The sequence below is a fragment of the Aythya ferina genome, assembly GCF_964211825.1.
Source record: "Aythya ferina genome assembly, chromosome: 5".
Taxonomy (NCBI): domain Eukaryota; kingdom Metazoa; phylum Chordata; class Aves; order Anseriformes; family Anatidae; genus Aythya; species Aythya ferina.
This window is the reverse complement of record NC_140301.1, coordinates 10692694-10705227: the sequence shown is the minus strand read 5'-3', so window position 1 is coordinate 10705227 and position 12534 is coordinate 10692694. Positions and strand designations below refer to the sequence as shown.

The following is a 12534-nucleotide window of genomic DNA, read 5'->3' as shown; positions in this document are numbered from 1 at the left end:
GACCCCACAGGCTAATTGGTGACCTCAGATGACCCCAGGACCCCCAAAAATTTGCAGCGGTGACCTCAGATGACCCCACAGGCTAATTGGTGACCTCAGATGACCCCAGGACCCCCAAAAATTTGCAGCGGTGACCTCAGATGACCCCACAGGCTAATTGGTGACCTCAGATGACCCCAGGACCCCAAAAAATTTGCAGCGGTGACCTCAGATGACCCCACAGGCTAATTGGTGACCTCAGATGACCCCAGGACCCCAAAAAATTTGCAGCGGTGACCTCAGATGACCCCACAGGCTAATTGGTGACCTCAGATGACCCCAGGACCCCAAAAAATTTGCAGCGGTGACCTCAGATGACCCCACAGGCTAATTGGTGACCTCAGATGACCCCAGGACCCCAAAAAATTTGCAGCGGTGACCTCAGATGACCCCACAGGCTAATTGGTGACCTCAGATGACCCCAGGACCCCAAAAAATTTGCAGCGGTGACCTCAGATGACCCCACAGGCTAATTGGTGACCTCAGATGACCCCAGGACCCCAAAAAATTTGCAGCGGTGACCTCAGATGACCCCACAGGCTAATTGGTGACCTCAGATGACCCCAGGACCCCAAAAAATTTGCAGCGGTGACCTCAGATGACCCCACAGGCTAATTGGTGACCTCAGATGACCCCAGGACCCCAAAAAATTTGCAGCGGTGACCTCAGATGACCCCACAGGCTAATTGGTGACCTCAGATGACCCCAGGACCCCAAAAAATTTGCAGCGGTGACCTCAGATGACCCCACAGGCTAATTGGTGACCTCAGATGACCCCAGGACCCCAAAAAATTTGCAGCGGTGACCTCAGATGACCCCACAGGCTAATTGGTGACCTCAGATGACCCCAGGACCCCAAAAAATTTGCAGCGGTGACCTCAGATGACCCCACAGGCTAATTGGTGACCTCAGATGACCCCAGGACCCCAAAAAATTTGCAGCGGTGACCTCAGATGACCCCACAGGCTAATTGGTGACCTCAGATGACCCCAGGACCCCCAAAAATTTGCAGCGGTGACCTCAGATGACCCCACAGGCTAATTGGTGACCTCAGATGACCCCAGGACCCCAAAAAATTTGCAGCGGTGACCTCAGATGACCCCACAGGCTAATTGGTGACCTCAGATGACCCCAGGACCCCAAAAAATTTGCAGCGGTGACCTCAGATGACCCCACAGGCTAATTGGTGACCTCAGATGACCCCAGGACCCCAAAATTTTTGCAGCGGTGACCTCAGATGACCCCACAGGCTAATTGGTGACCTCAGATGACCCCAGGACCCCAAAAAATTTGCAGCGGTGACCTCAGATGACCCCACAGGCTAATTGGTGACCTCAGATGACCCCAGGACCCCCAAAAATTTGCAGCGGTGACCTCAGATGACCCCACAGGCTAATTGGTGACCTCAGATGACCCCAAAACCCCCAAAATTTTGGAGTGGTGACCTCAGATGACCCCACAGGCTAATTGGTGACCTCAGATGACCCCAGGACCCCAAAAAATTTGCAGTGGTGACCTCAGATGACCCCACAGGCTAATTGGTGACCTCAGATGACCCCAGGACCCCAAAAAATTTGCAGCGGTGACCTCAGATGACCCCACAGGCTAATTGGTGACCTCAGATGACCCCAGGACCCCCAAAAATTTGCAGCGGTGACCTCAGATGACCCCACAGGCTAATTGGTGACCTCAGATGACCCCAGGACCCCCAAAAATTTGCTAGGTGACCTCAGATGACCCCACAGGCTAATTGGTGACCTCAGATGACCCCAGGACCCCCAAAAATTTGCAGCGGTGACCTCAGATGACCCCACAGGCTAATTGGTGACCTCAGATGACCCCAGGACCCCAAAAAATTTGCAGCGGTGACCTCAGATGACCCCACAGGCTAATTGGTGACCTCAGATGACCCCCGGACCCCAAAAAATTTGCAGCGGTGACCTCAGATGACCCCACAGGCTAATTGGTGACCTCAGATGACCCCAAAACCACCAAAATTTTTCGAGCGGTGACCTCAGATGACCCCAGGACCCCCAAAAATTTGCAGCGGTGACCTCAGATGACCCCACAGGCTAATTGGTGACCTCAGATGACCCCAGGACCCCAAAAAATTTGCAGCGGTGACCTCAGATGACCCCACAGGCTAATTGGTGACCTCAGATGACCCCAGGACCCCAAAAAATTTGCAGCGGTGACCTCAGATGACCCCACAGGCTAATTGGTGACCTCAGATGACCCCAGGACCCCAAAAAATTTGCAGCGGTGACCTCAGATGACCCCACAGGCTAATTGGTGACCTCAGATGACCCCAGGACCCCAAAAAATTTGCAGCGGTGACCTCAGATGACCCCACAGGCTAATTGGTGACCTCAGATGACCCCAGGACCCCAAAAAATTTGCAGCGGTGACCTCAGATGACCCCACAGGCTAATTGGTGACCTCAGATGACCCCAGGACCCCCAAAAATTTGCAGCGGTGACCTCAGATGACCCCACAGGCTAATTGGTGACCTCAGATGACCCCAGGACCCCAAAAAATTTGCAGCGGTGACCTCAGATGACCCCACAGGCTAATTGGTGACCTCAGATGACCCCCGGACCCCAAAAAATTTGCAGCGGTGACCTCAGATGACCCCACAGGCTAATTGGTGACCTCAGATGACCCCAAAACCCCCAAAATTTTTGGAGCGGTGACCTCAGATGACCCCACAGGCTAATTGGTGACCTCAGATGACCCCAAAACCCCCAAAAATTTGCAGCAGTGACCTCAGATGACCCCACAGGCTAATTGGTGACCTCAGATGACCCCAGGACCCCCAAAAATTTGCAGCGGTGACCTCAGATGACCCCACAGGCTAATTGGTGACCTCAGATGACCCCAAAACCCCCAAACTTTTTTGAGCGGTGACCTCAGATGACCCCACAGGCTAATTGGTGACCTCAGATGACCCCAGGACCCCCAAAAATTTGCAGCGGTGACCTCAGATGACCCCACAGGCTAATTGGTGACCTCAGATGACCCCAGGACCCCAAAAAATTTGCAGCGGTGACCTCAGATGACCCCACAGGCTAATTGGTGACCTCAGATGACCCCAGGACCCCCAAAAATTTGCAGCGGTGACCTCAGATGACCCCACAGGCTAATTGGTGACCTCAGATGACCCCAGGACCCCAAAAAATTTGCAGCGGTGACCTCAGATGACCCCACAGGCTAATTGGTGACCTCAGATGACTGGTTTCCAAAATTTCATATGCCCCTGAAGTGTTTGGTTTACTTGGATTTTCTCCTCTGTGGTGTTTATATTTAGTGATCACTCCACCTGTTGTGGTCACCTGGGGCCTGTCCTACAGTGCAGAGGTCTCCAGCATTTTTCTGCAATGCCCAAGGAGTCATTTCAGATTTTCTTTGCTCTTGTTTTGTTTTAAAGGTGTTGGGCTGGAATGAAACCACTTTAAGATTGTGTGTTCCAGCATCAGCTTTCACACTGTAGCTGAATGAAGCTTTCATTCAAGATCTTTTGAGTGTAGCATTTAATGAGTAAGAAATGATACTTGCATCAGTCTTACCTGATGATTCCCTCTAAAAGAAAGTACAAAAAAAAACTGAGTTACGGTTAAAAATGGATAACAGGCACCCGCACATTTTTATTTCATGAAGGAATAACAAGTGGCTGCTTGTTTTACCAAGAAAATTATTATGAGGTACATATAAAACATCTTCCATCTGCACAACCTCCTTACATTGCACAGTCTATGAAGCTTTTGCAGAGATCAGCCCCTGAACGATGTTGATTTCATCCAGTCCTTCAGCAGCAGACTGCAGGTCTCTCACAGCTGCACCCATCTTCTCCTTGTGTGTTGATTGAGTCCATTCAGCTTCCCTTGTGTCAGCATTCACCTCTTGGGTTTGGTTAATAAAGACTGTTACTGTTTGCTCACCTCAAGCCAAGCAGGAAACGATCTGCTCTGTAATTATCTTGGTGACACCACATTAAAATACAAGACAAATAAAATTTCAGGCTAAGCCCTGCTTGGAAGAAAAGTGCATCATACCCAGCTGGGCTATATTACTCCCCTATGCAATACTGCACATGTGTTTGTCATCTAATCAGCTCAGATTAGCAAATTGACCAGCTCACAGGGCAAAGGCACCTTACTCGCTAACAGTTGCCTTAAGGAGGAAGCCAGAAGGGAATACATTTCCTGATATTAATGCATATTGCTGGAGGAGCAGCAACATCTGCTTGGAGGCTCTGTGCCTTTCACAAGCAGCTGGGCCCCCTGAGGGAGACCCCTGTGAGTTCTTTAAAGTGGGATTCATCATTGCTTCAAGTATTTTGAGATATACTGCACCAGCTCTCATTAAAAAAAATTAAAAAATAAAAAAAAAATAAAAAAAGGAGAAAGAAAAATGGATGGAAAAAAAAATAAAAAAATGTAAATTATTCCAAGAGGGGAGGAGAGAGACTTGCTACAAGGAAGAACAATGAGACAATGCACAATTCAAATGTTCATTTCCAAACACACAGGCATTTAACAGCACTAGCTGAAGCCAAAAGAGCTCTGTTTCCAGCTTCTCCCTCCTTGCTTTACAGCGAGCCATGTCCTGATTAAGAATTATTCATAGCACAGGGAACAAAAAACGCAGAAGCCCAAAATGACCCAGTTTCTATTCAGGTACCAAAATACAGATTCTTCCATTCTCTGTGAACGTGTAGAGAAAATACAGAACAAACCCATCAGCATCCAGCAAACCCTCAGGGGTCCTGTGTGTGTGTGGGGGGGTGTCCTGTGGGGCAGGGGGGCTGGAGCAGCAGCAGCCACCCACCAGGCAAGAAGTCCCGAGCTGGGACAGCGACCAGGGCTGGCCAAGGTCCTGAGGCCCCCAGACCCAGGTGCAGTGGGGAGCAGGGCTGAGGCCAAGCCGGGAGTCAAGGCAGGGACGGGGACATGCAGCCAGCCGAGCACAGGCACGGTGCGGCTCAGGTGGAAGGGCAAACGCTGGGGTGCAAATGCAGGGCCTGGCTAGGGGCAGAGGGTGCTCGGGTGCCACCCCCAGCCACGGCTGCTCGGGGCAATCGGAGCCTCTTGGGGCGCCTAGGGTCCTGATGCATGCCAAAAATAGTGCCTTATGCATAAACGTGCATAAGTGATACAGAACATGGTCTTTCCTCTATCAAAATTAGCATAAACCAGGCACAACCTTAATAAAGACAATAAACAGTGTTGCAGCATTTTCAGGGTGCATATTAGAGGATGAGTAGATCCATAAATGGTAGCATGCTTGCAATGCCCTGCCATGAAAGGTACCACAGGTCACATCCTGCTCCCTTCAAACCAACAGCAGAACACATACCGACAGCACTGCAGCTGGTACGTGGCCATTTCAGAAAACACCACCAGCTTTGAGTTTTGGATTCAGTCTCTATTCCGTGTTTAATAGACCTGCTCATCCTGTTGGAAAAAAAATAATAATCTGCTCTAACTCCAACAAAACCAGTGGTCAGAGCAGAGCATCAGATGGTGGTGATGAGCTTTATGAATTTGCCATACACTTATTGAGAAAGCAATGTCCAGGAAAGTGAAATACCAGGTCCTCAGCTAAACTGTGGGCAAACGAGGTAATACCAATGGTATCAGTTTGGTCGAACAAAGAAATGTTGTTTGGGCCTTTATTTAATAGTTTAGTTACATAGCAGACTGCTTCTCAATACCATTTTAAATAGACATTACCACTGAAGTTAATAAATTTAATGGCATTTCTATCCTTCAGCAACAGTATTATTTATCCTTAAAATATAAATGTTCTGTTTTTCTCCGACATCTCACATTTGTTTTTTCTAGAACTTGGCAATAAAATGTCTGGGAGAACCATGTACTTGTGAAAGGATGGAGCTGCAGGTGAACACCTACCTGGTAGCAGGGAACAAGAAGCCATGCTGAGCTCCCAGCTGACAGGGCCTGTCAGTCTGCAAAAATGCTGTAAAATCCATAGAATCTAGAGAAGTCTCATTTTACCGAAATTTAATGGTTTGGTAATCCTAGTTGCTCCTCAGAGACTCTGGGCTTAGGCTGTATAAATATCTCAGCTTGCAGGATCTGGGGCTAAGATGAATTCCTCTGAAAAAAAGCCCCATGGAAGTTGCAAGGGTGAAGGAAGAAACCTGAAATAAACAGCGGCAGAAGAGACACCGATAAGCAAATTCAGTGGGTCTTTGCAGTGTTGCTCTAAGTTTCCTACAAGTAACTTAGCCATGTGAATGGAAGAACATTTCTTGAAGAAGTGGGGCATAACTTTCTTATTTAAAAGTATTGATGAACTGAAGTGGCAATATTCAAACCAGATTTTTCTTCTAGTGAGCAATTACCAGCTGCCTCCTCAGAAAGAAGCGAAGGAGAGCTGATGCTGTCCCTGCATCCCTAGCTGGTTCCCTTCTCTATGGGGCTACGGCCTCGGTGTGGTCACAGAGCACACCCAAAGCTGCCCTGGACTCTGCCACCTGGTAACAGTTCCCAGAGGATGAGAATCGGTGATGACAACACCTTTCCTGCCTTGATAAGACTTCAGAAGTTTCTTATGCATGTGGGACGCCTTTCAGATCTACCAGCACTATTTTAAGAAGTGGAAAATTCAGGCACACCATGGCATCTCCAACTAGAAAAACAGCCAGTTATCCTTCCCTGCTACCCCTGCGTCAATAAAGCCACTACTCAAGCTTCAGTGTTTAAAGTAGTTTTTGCTACCCTTTGAATAGTTTGTTGAGAGCCAGGAGTTATTAAAGGATAAAATGGAATAAATGTGACATCAGCAGCTAAAGATTCAAACATCAGAGAGTGAATTTTACAAACTACTGAATGATGTTAAAAATAGTGACGCGGTTGGTTTCATAGCAGAAAACCGTTCTGACAAAAAATGTATCGATATATAGGATTAATTCCCAGAGGAAATGTCAGCAGCCCATTGACAGAACAGTCAAACATAGACTTTGAAACATGAAACATGAGAAATTCAGTGCAAGATGGAGGAAATACTTCTGAGATGACTTTCACTAAGTGTGTGCCATTTCTAACTTCAGTTAATGCTGAGTGCCATGGGAGTATAACTTCTGAGCAAGTTGTAATTAGAAAGCAAGGCAGGCCTCAGAAATTACTCTTATTTCAGCAGTTTCTAAGGGCACTTTTAATTGGCATTATTCAAATGCAAATGCCCCCAGATACAAGTAAGGACGTAGTCTTAAACTCTAAATTATTCCTAAATTATTCCAAGTTTCTCAGTGAGAGATTCTGTCAGTGTGGGTTAGTTATCTCCTACTGACCATTTAAAATAATAATAGCAACTTTGGTAAATTCTGAGCTAAGCTTTCTTGAAACTGATTTGCAGCAAAAAAGAGAGGAGGGAGTCAGCGAATCATCAGCAGAAAGACTGTTGGTAGGCAAAGCTTCAACACGTTCAGAAGATTGTGAGCACAGAGATATAAGTGTGTGTATCTATAAACACCTCCAAGAGAATCAACAAACACCCTTAGGGTTGGTGGTCTGGCTGGAGAAGGGGTTTGCAGCCACAAGCAGACAGCTGTTGTTGGATCCCTCTCACATTTGAAACTGCCTGTCCTTGTGACTGAATATAATTCATCAAAGATGTCTAGCACTATCACCACTTGCTACGTTTAATCAAAATAAAGCATCCTCCCATTAGTCACTCATATCAAAAGGATAATAATACTTAAAAGAATTTTCCAGAGAGCTCTATTACTTAGATAGTTCTTAATATGACTGTTTTGTTGGTTATTGCATCACAACATAGGATGCAATGACTTTGAGCAATGACTTTCTCTTATCTTATATTTGTGAAGCAAAATTGTTTCCTGATGTCAATTAACAGCAGCGGCTTGTATGAAGCACAAAACCAATGTATGCTAGTAAAGTATTTATTTTATTAAGCTAAACAGACTCTGCCAGATGCATTCAATGACTAATACAACCCTGTGAGGATTAAAAAAAAAATAAAATGAAAAAAGAAAAAGTAAAAGTAAAGGTAAAAGCCCTTGTCTCCTAATCAGCTCAGTTTGGCAGTACTGAGGTTTCACCCTGGGTAGTAATACATACCACTGGAATGTGTCATTTCACAGAGAGATGTTGTAGAGGAAGCCAAAGAGGTGCGAGGCAGGCAGGACCTGTTATAATTCATACTTCATTGAAATTTAATTTGCAGATTGGCTGGTGTTTTCCAATTATCTGAAAATTGTCACATACTAAGTAGCAGCAGAACACACAGTACGTTACAAATAGTGTGCACCAACAAAGAACATATGCCTGTTTGTATTTCAGTACAAATCCAAACCTCTAACAGCTTGAAACAAAGCCCCCTTTGTGGTTTCATGGGCTGTAGATAAAGTTATTATGCTCTCAAAGCATGTTTTGAAATTTCCGACAGAGAGGAATTGGCGTTGTCAGACCCGCTTGGGCCATCAAGTAAAAGTGAAGGCCGTACTTCTCCTGCTTTAGGCATTTATCAGCACAACGGGGTCACAAGGTCTGAGATGCAGCTCTTTTCCCTTAATTTGTTTTTCCTTCGCCTTGGGATAAGCTCCCTTTTGAACACTGTTTGTTCCAGACAGGATCTCTGAAGCAAACTGCAAACAGAGCAGCCACCTGCAACAACTTCGCGCTATCTTAATATAGTACTGACAGCACAGGAGTTACAGTACAGCTCATCTATCCTTCTGAAGGCTGAAGAAGTAGCTAAAACTTACAGGAAAAAAATGTTCAGCCTTTACATTAGGTTTTGGCAGCATTTGTAGGTAATCTCTGAATTTCTAAATAATAATAATAACAAAATGCAATGTTTTAAATGCTCAGTTCGTACAGACTTCCAACTCCCTGGCCCCGCTCCCCATCCTGTAGCTTACAAATCCTGCAGCTGGAAGTCACATCTATCCACAAGAGCTGCATCCTCCATGACCGGGATGCCTCTGTCTTATTTTTCATGGGAAAGCTTCTGCGCTTGCAGAACACAGTCTAGGTCTCCCTCCAAGTCCCCCTTTCCCAAAGACATTGCTTTGCTCTCCCCTGTTAGCCACCATAAATGTCTCTTGCAGAAAAATGTGAATTTGATTACAATGCATCACAAAGACCTAGGAATATGAGTCAGTGTGGTTCATCCCACTACATCCAGTATCTCACAATGAAAATGACAAGGGGAATCACAACAGTGACCTTATTTGGGGCTCCAGAGTAAAAATAAATAAATAAAATTCTATGTTTCAAGTAAATGAGGGCTGAACTTCAGGTTTAACTCATCAGTGAGGTAATTACTACAAGCAAATATTGTTTTCAGGTCCAGACCTAAGTATCTCCAAAATACATGAATTTGTTATTTGGGTTCCGATATGCTTCTAATGATTACTTATGCATTGTAAATGTAAAGGATTACAAAATAATGTAAGAAATAGGCACCTATGAGATAGGTGTTTATTCTCAGTAGTCTCCCTGTAATGAGATGCGGTGCTCTTACTTCAAGGTCAACTGTTTGGTTCAGTGGTATCAAGTGCCGTAGGAATGCCACCAACTAGGCACATTTATCAATAAAAATCAGGCAGTTGTACTGAGCAGTTTTTACAGTAGCTCTTCCAGAAAGCAAAGTTAACAGGGTGGCAATGGCGCCTCTATTCACGTCCCCCACCCATTTAAAAGATAACTACATTTCTACTTCACCACATTTAAAATACAAATGAATTTCAGATATTAGATTGAAATCCATGCACAATTATGAAAAAAATATGAGCCAAATGTCGTTATCACTATATTAGAAAACTGGAGTATCATTGCTTTGGTAACAGAGCAGAAATAGACCTGTAATTGACACAGGACAGATAGCTGGAAAGGAAAATAATGAAGCTGCCCAGGGTGAATTTGAAGCAGCAAACTCTTTTAACTAAAGACAAAATAATTGGAAAGTTTTAGCTGAGAAATAATGGGAAAATGAACAGAAGCCTACCATAGAAATAGTTTGTGTAGGCTTAGATAAAAAATAGAGCAATTGAGACTTGAAGACAGCATTGGCAGTGATTAGAAAAGTACATACAGAAAATTAGAGAAAATGACAAAATGTTATGCGTAGATGCCGCCCTCTTTCAAGTCACCATTTTCTATAGAGTTGTTCAGAAACTCAAGTGCAAGTTGGGAAAAGGGGTGAAGAAATGAGACTGCACCATTTCAGAGGCAATTTTCCTTTACTGGAGAGTAAATCATCTCCAGATTGATGCTTTCCTGTGGTGCTGGGGTGCATAACCAGTTATCTGCACCATTCTGTTTCTTCGTTTGTCAGACCTTGGATGGAAATACAGGCACAAAGTCTGCACACGTGCATCACCACTGCTCAGCATGTGCATGACAAGTCACCAAGCACTGGACTTAGCACCCATACATAACAATGCTACTTGGTACCAAATGTGCATCGAGTACATTTTGCAGCCCAAACCTGATGGGCTTGTTGCATAGGTGCAGTTCAACGGAGCAGCTGATCTCAGTATAGGGATTGGCATTTCTCTCCAATCCTCAATTAAAACTACTGTCTCCAGGGAGCTGCCAAGCAATCTGAAGGATTAGTTACATCACTAGGTTAATCTTTTCTCTCCCTCTCTCTTTTTTTTTTTTTCCTCCTGGACACATTTCTGAGAAAGTAAGAGTACACCTCTGGGACAATGTGTATGGCCTCTCTAAGCCTGTTACTGGGACCTGTAGGATTCACTCACACTGTCACCACTATTATTTTGCTTATCACACCTCAATCTTTCAGCCTCTTAAATCGTTGAAACAAACCAGAAAAAGAAGTAGAATCACGTAAGCAAAATAATGTTCTGTGCTCCACAGCAATTTTGCAAACTGTTTGCACAGATTTCAATGCCAAAATTGCATGAACATTATAACTAAGGTGCCTTGGCAACGGTCCCACTTGTTAATAGGGTGGTTTGGTCATAGACCTTGTGCTTGGATCAGCATCATCACCCAACCTGTGACTTGACTGGGATGCAGAGTTGATTTCATTCTCCCTACAAGCATTCCTTATTCAAGAGCAAACTATCACCTGATGTAAGAGAAAACAGCCTCAGATTCCCTGATCTCTCTTGGCTTCCTAAGGGGTCATTCAGCTGGGGTGAGGCTGCTCCAGGCACCCCTGCTTCTGGGTCCACTTCACCAGTGAGAATGAAGTGGCCTGGGGCTACAGCTCCATCCTGTAACCACCACATTACACTCTCAGGAGATCTTCAAGCTGCTGTCACCTCCCCTGCACCCCTTCCCAAAGGCAGTCTATAAACTGGAAGAGCATATACAGCAACATTTAAAGAATGTAGTACCTTTAGCACATTGTGTGTGATGAACAACAATATGCCTAACTTCCTCATGAGAAACAGTTACAGTAGCAACATTTTTTAATCAGATAATACTAATGGTCCCAGCTTTCTGCAGATTGTCCAGTCTTTGCCTAGATTTTCATTTGTTCCAAATTTGATTTTCTATGTATTGGTGCAGATGTGCTTGCAGAGGGATTTTTCATTAATCTATGCAGCTAACTCACAGCTAAAATGTTGCTAGGAGTGCTACAGCCTTTTTAATAGATGATCCTTTCCTAAAAGATGCATTTAAAACCATCAGCAATATCCATGATCAAATATACAGAGTACACATATAGAATAGAAATATCCTTTCCTACAACAGTTAAAGAAGATCTCAGATGAATGTGATCTCAGATGAACTTGATAATATGCAGACGTGTCAGCAGCCTCCAGTATCTGTTCATTCAGTGTTAAAATTGATTGAAGATGGTTACTAATATCCATATCATTTGCTCCTCCCTATTCTCTCCACTCTTCAATATCCATTAAAATACTTCATATAAGACTTTTCCTTCATTGTTTCTACCCCAAGGTTAAATCTTTTTATTTTCACCCAGGAGCTGAAAATGGAGTTTTGAAATAAGCAGTGCTGGTTGAAGGATTGGAGCAAGGTTGGATGAACAATTAAGATAATGGCTGGACTATCCAGCTGAATAATCATTTAGATAATGATTGCTGTCTTGGAACATTTTATGAGGTATGGAATAAAAGGAAAATCAAAAGGAATTCCCTTTGAATAGATGTTTGGCATAGCTGAGTGCTGCTGCAGCATATCTGAATGATAAAGGATGTTCACTAAGACAAAGGCAGTATTCTTTGCTAGAGAAGAGGAGGATTTAATTTGTTGCTTTTCTTTCCCTCTCCAGATTTGTATTACAAATGCCAAGTGTTGCTTTCTTGGATGCTCAGTTATTGTTTGAAAGGATATGCTCCAAAAGAAAAATGAAGGACCAAATAGTGCTTTCACCTTTGTTGTGCCAGAGCACAGAGGTAGAAACAAGCTGCAGAGAGGATGTACTTGTGAAGTCCTTACAGGAGGAAACAATCTTTGTGCTGATTCTCTCCAAGGCAACGGATAACAGATTGAGGCAGAAAGAATA

At 44.4% G+C, this 12534-nt stretch overlaps 1 long non-coding RNA gene across 2 annotated transcripts in view; it reads right to left on the bottom strand.

Annotated features, from left to right (window-relative positions):
* Positions 1 to 3663: 3663 nt before the first annotated feature.
* Positions 3664 to 12534, bottom strand: part of LOC311437469 — a 317804-nt gene continuing 308933 nt past the window's right edge. Inside the window, exons 10-11 of one of the 2 annotated variants that reach the window (XR_014693484.1) lie at positions 6057 to 6202; positions 3664 to 3938 (exon numbers count right to left, since the gene is read on the bottom strand). This is a non-coding gene — a long non-coding RNA (uncharacterized lncRNA). Of the gene's footprint in view, positions 3939 to 5264; positions 5493 to 6056; positions 6203 to 12534 lie in introns of those variants that run through there. The other variant, XR_014693486.1, reaches the window with a different exon arrangement.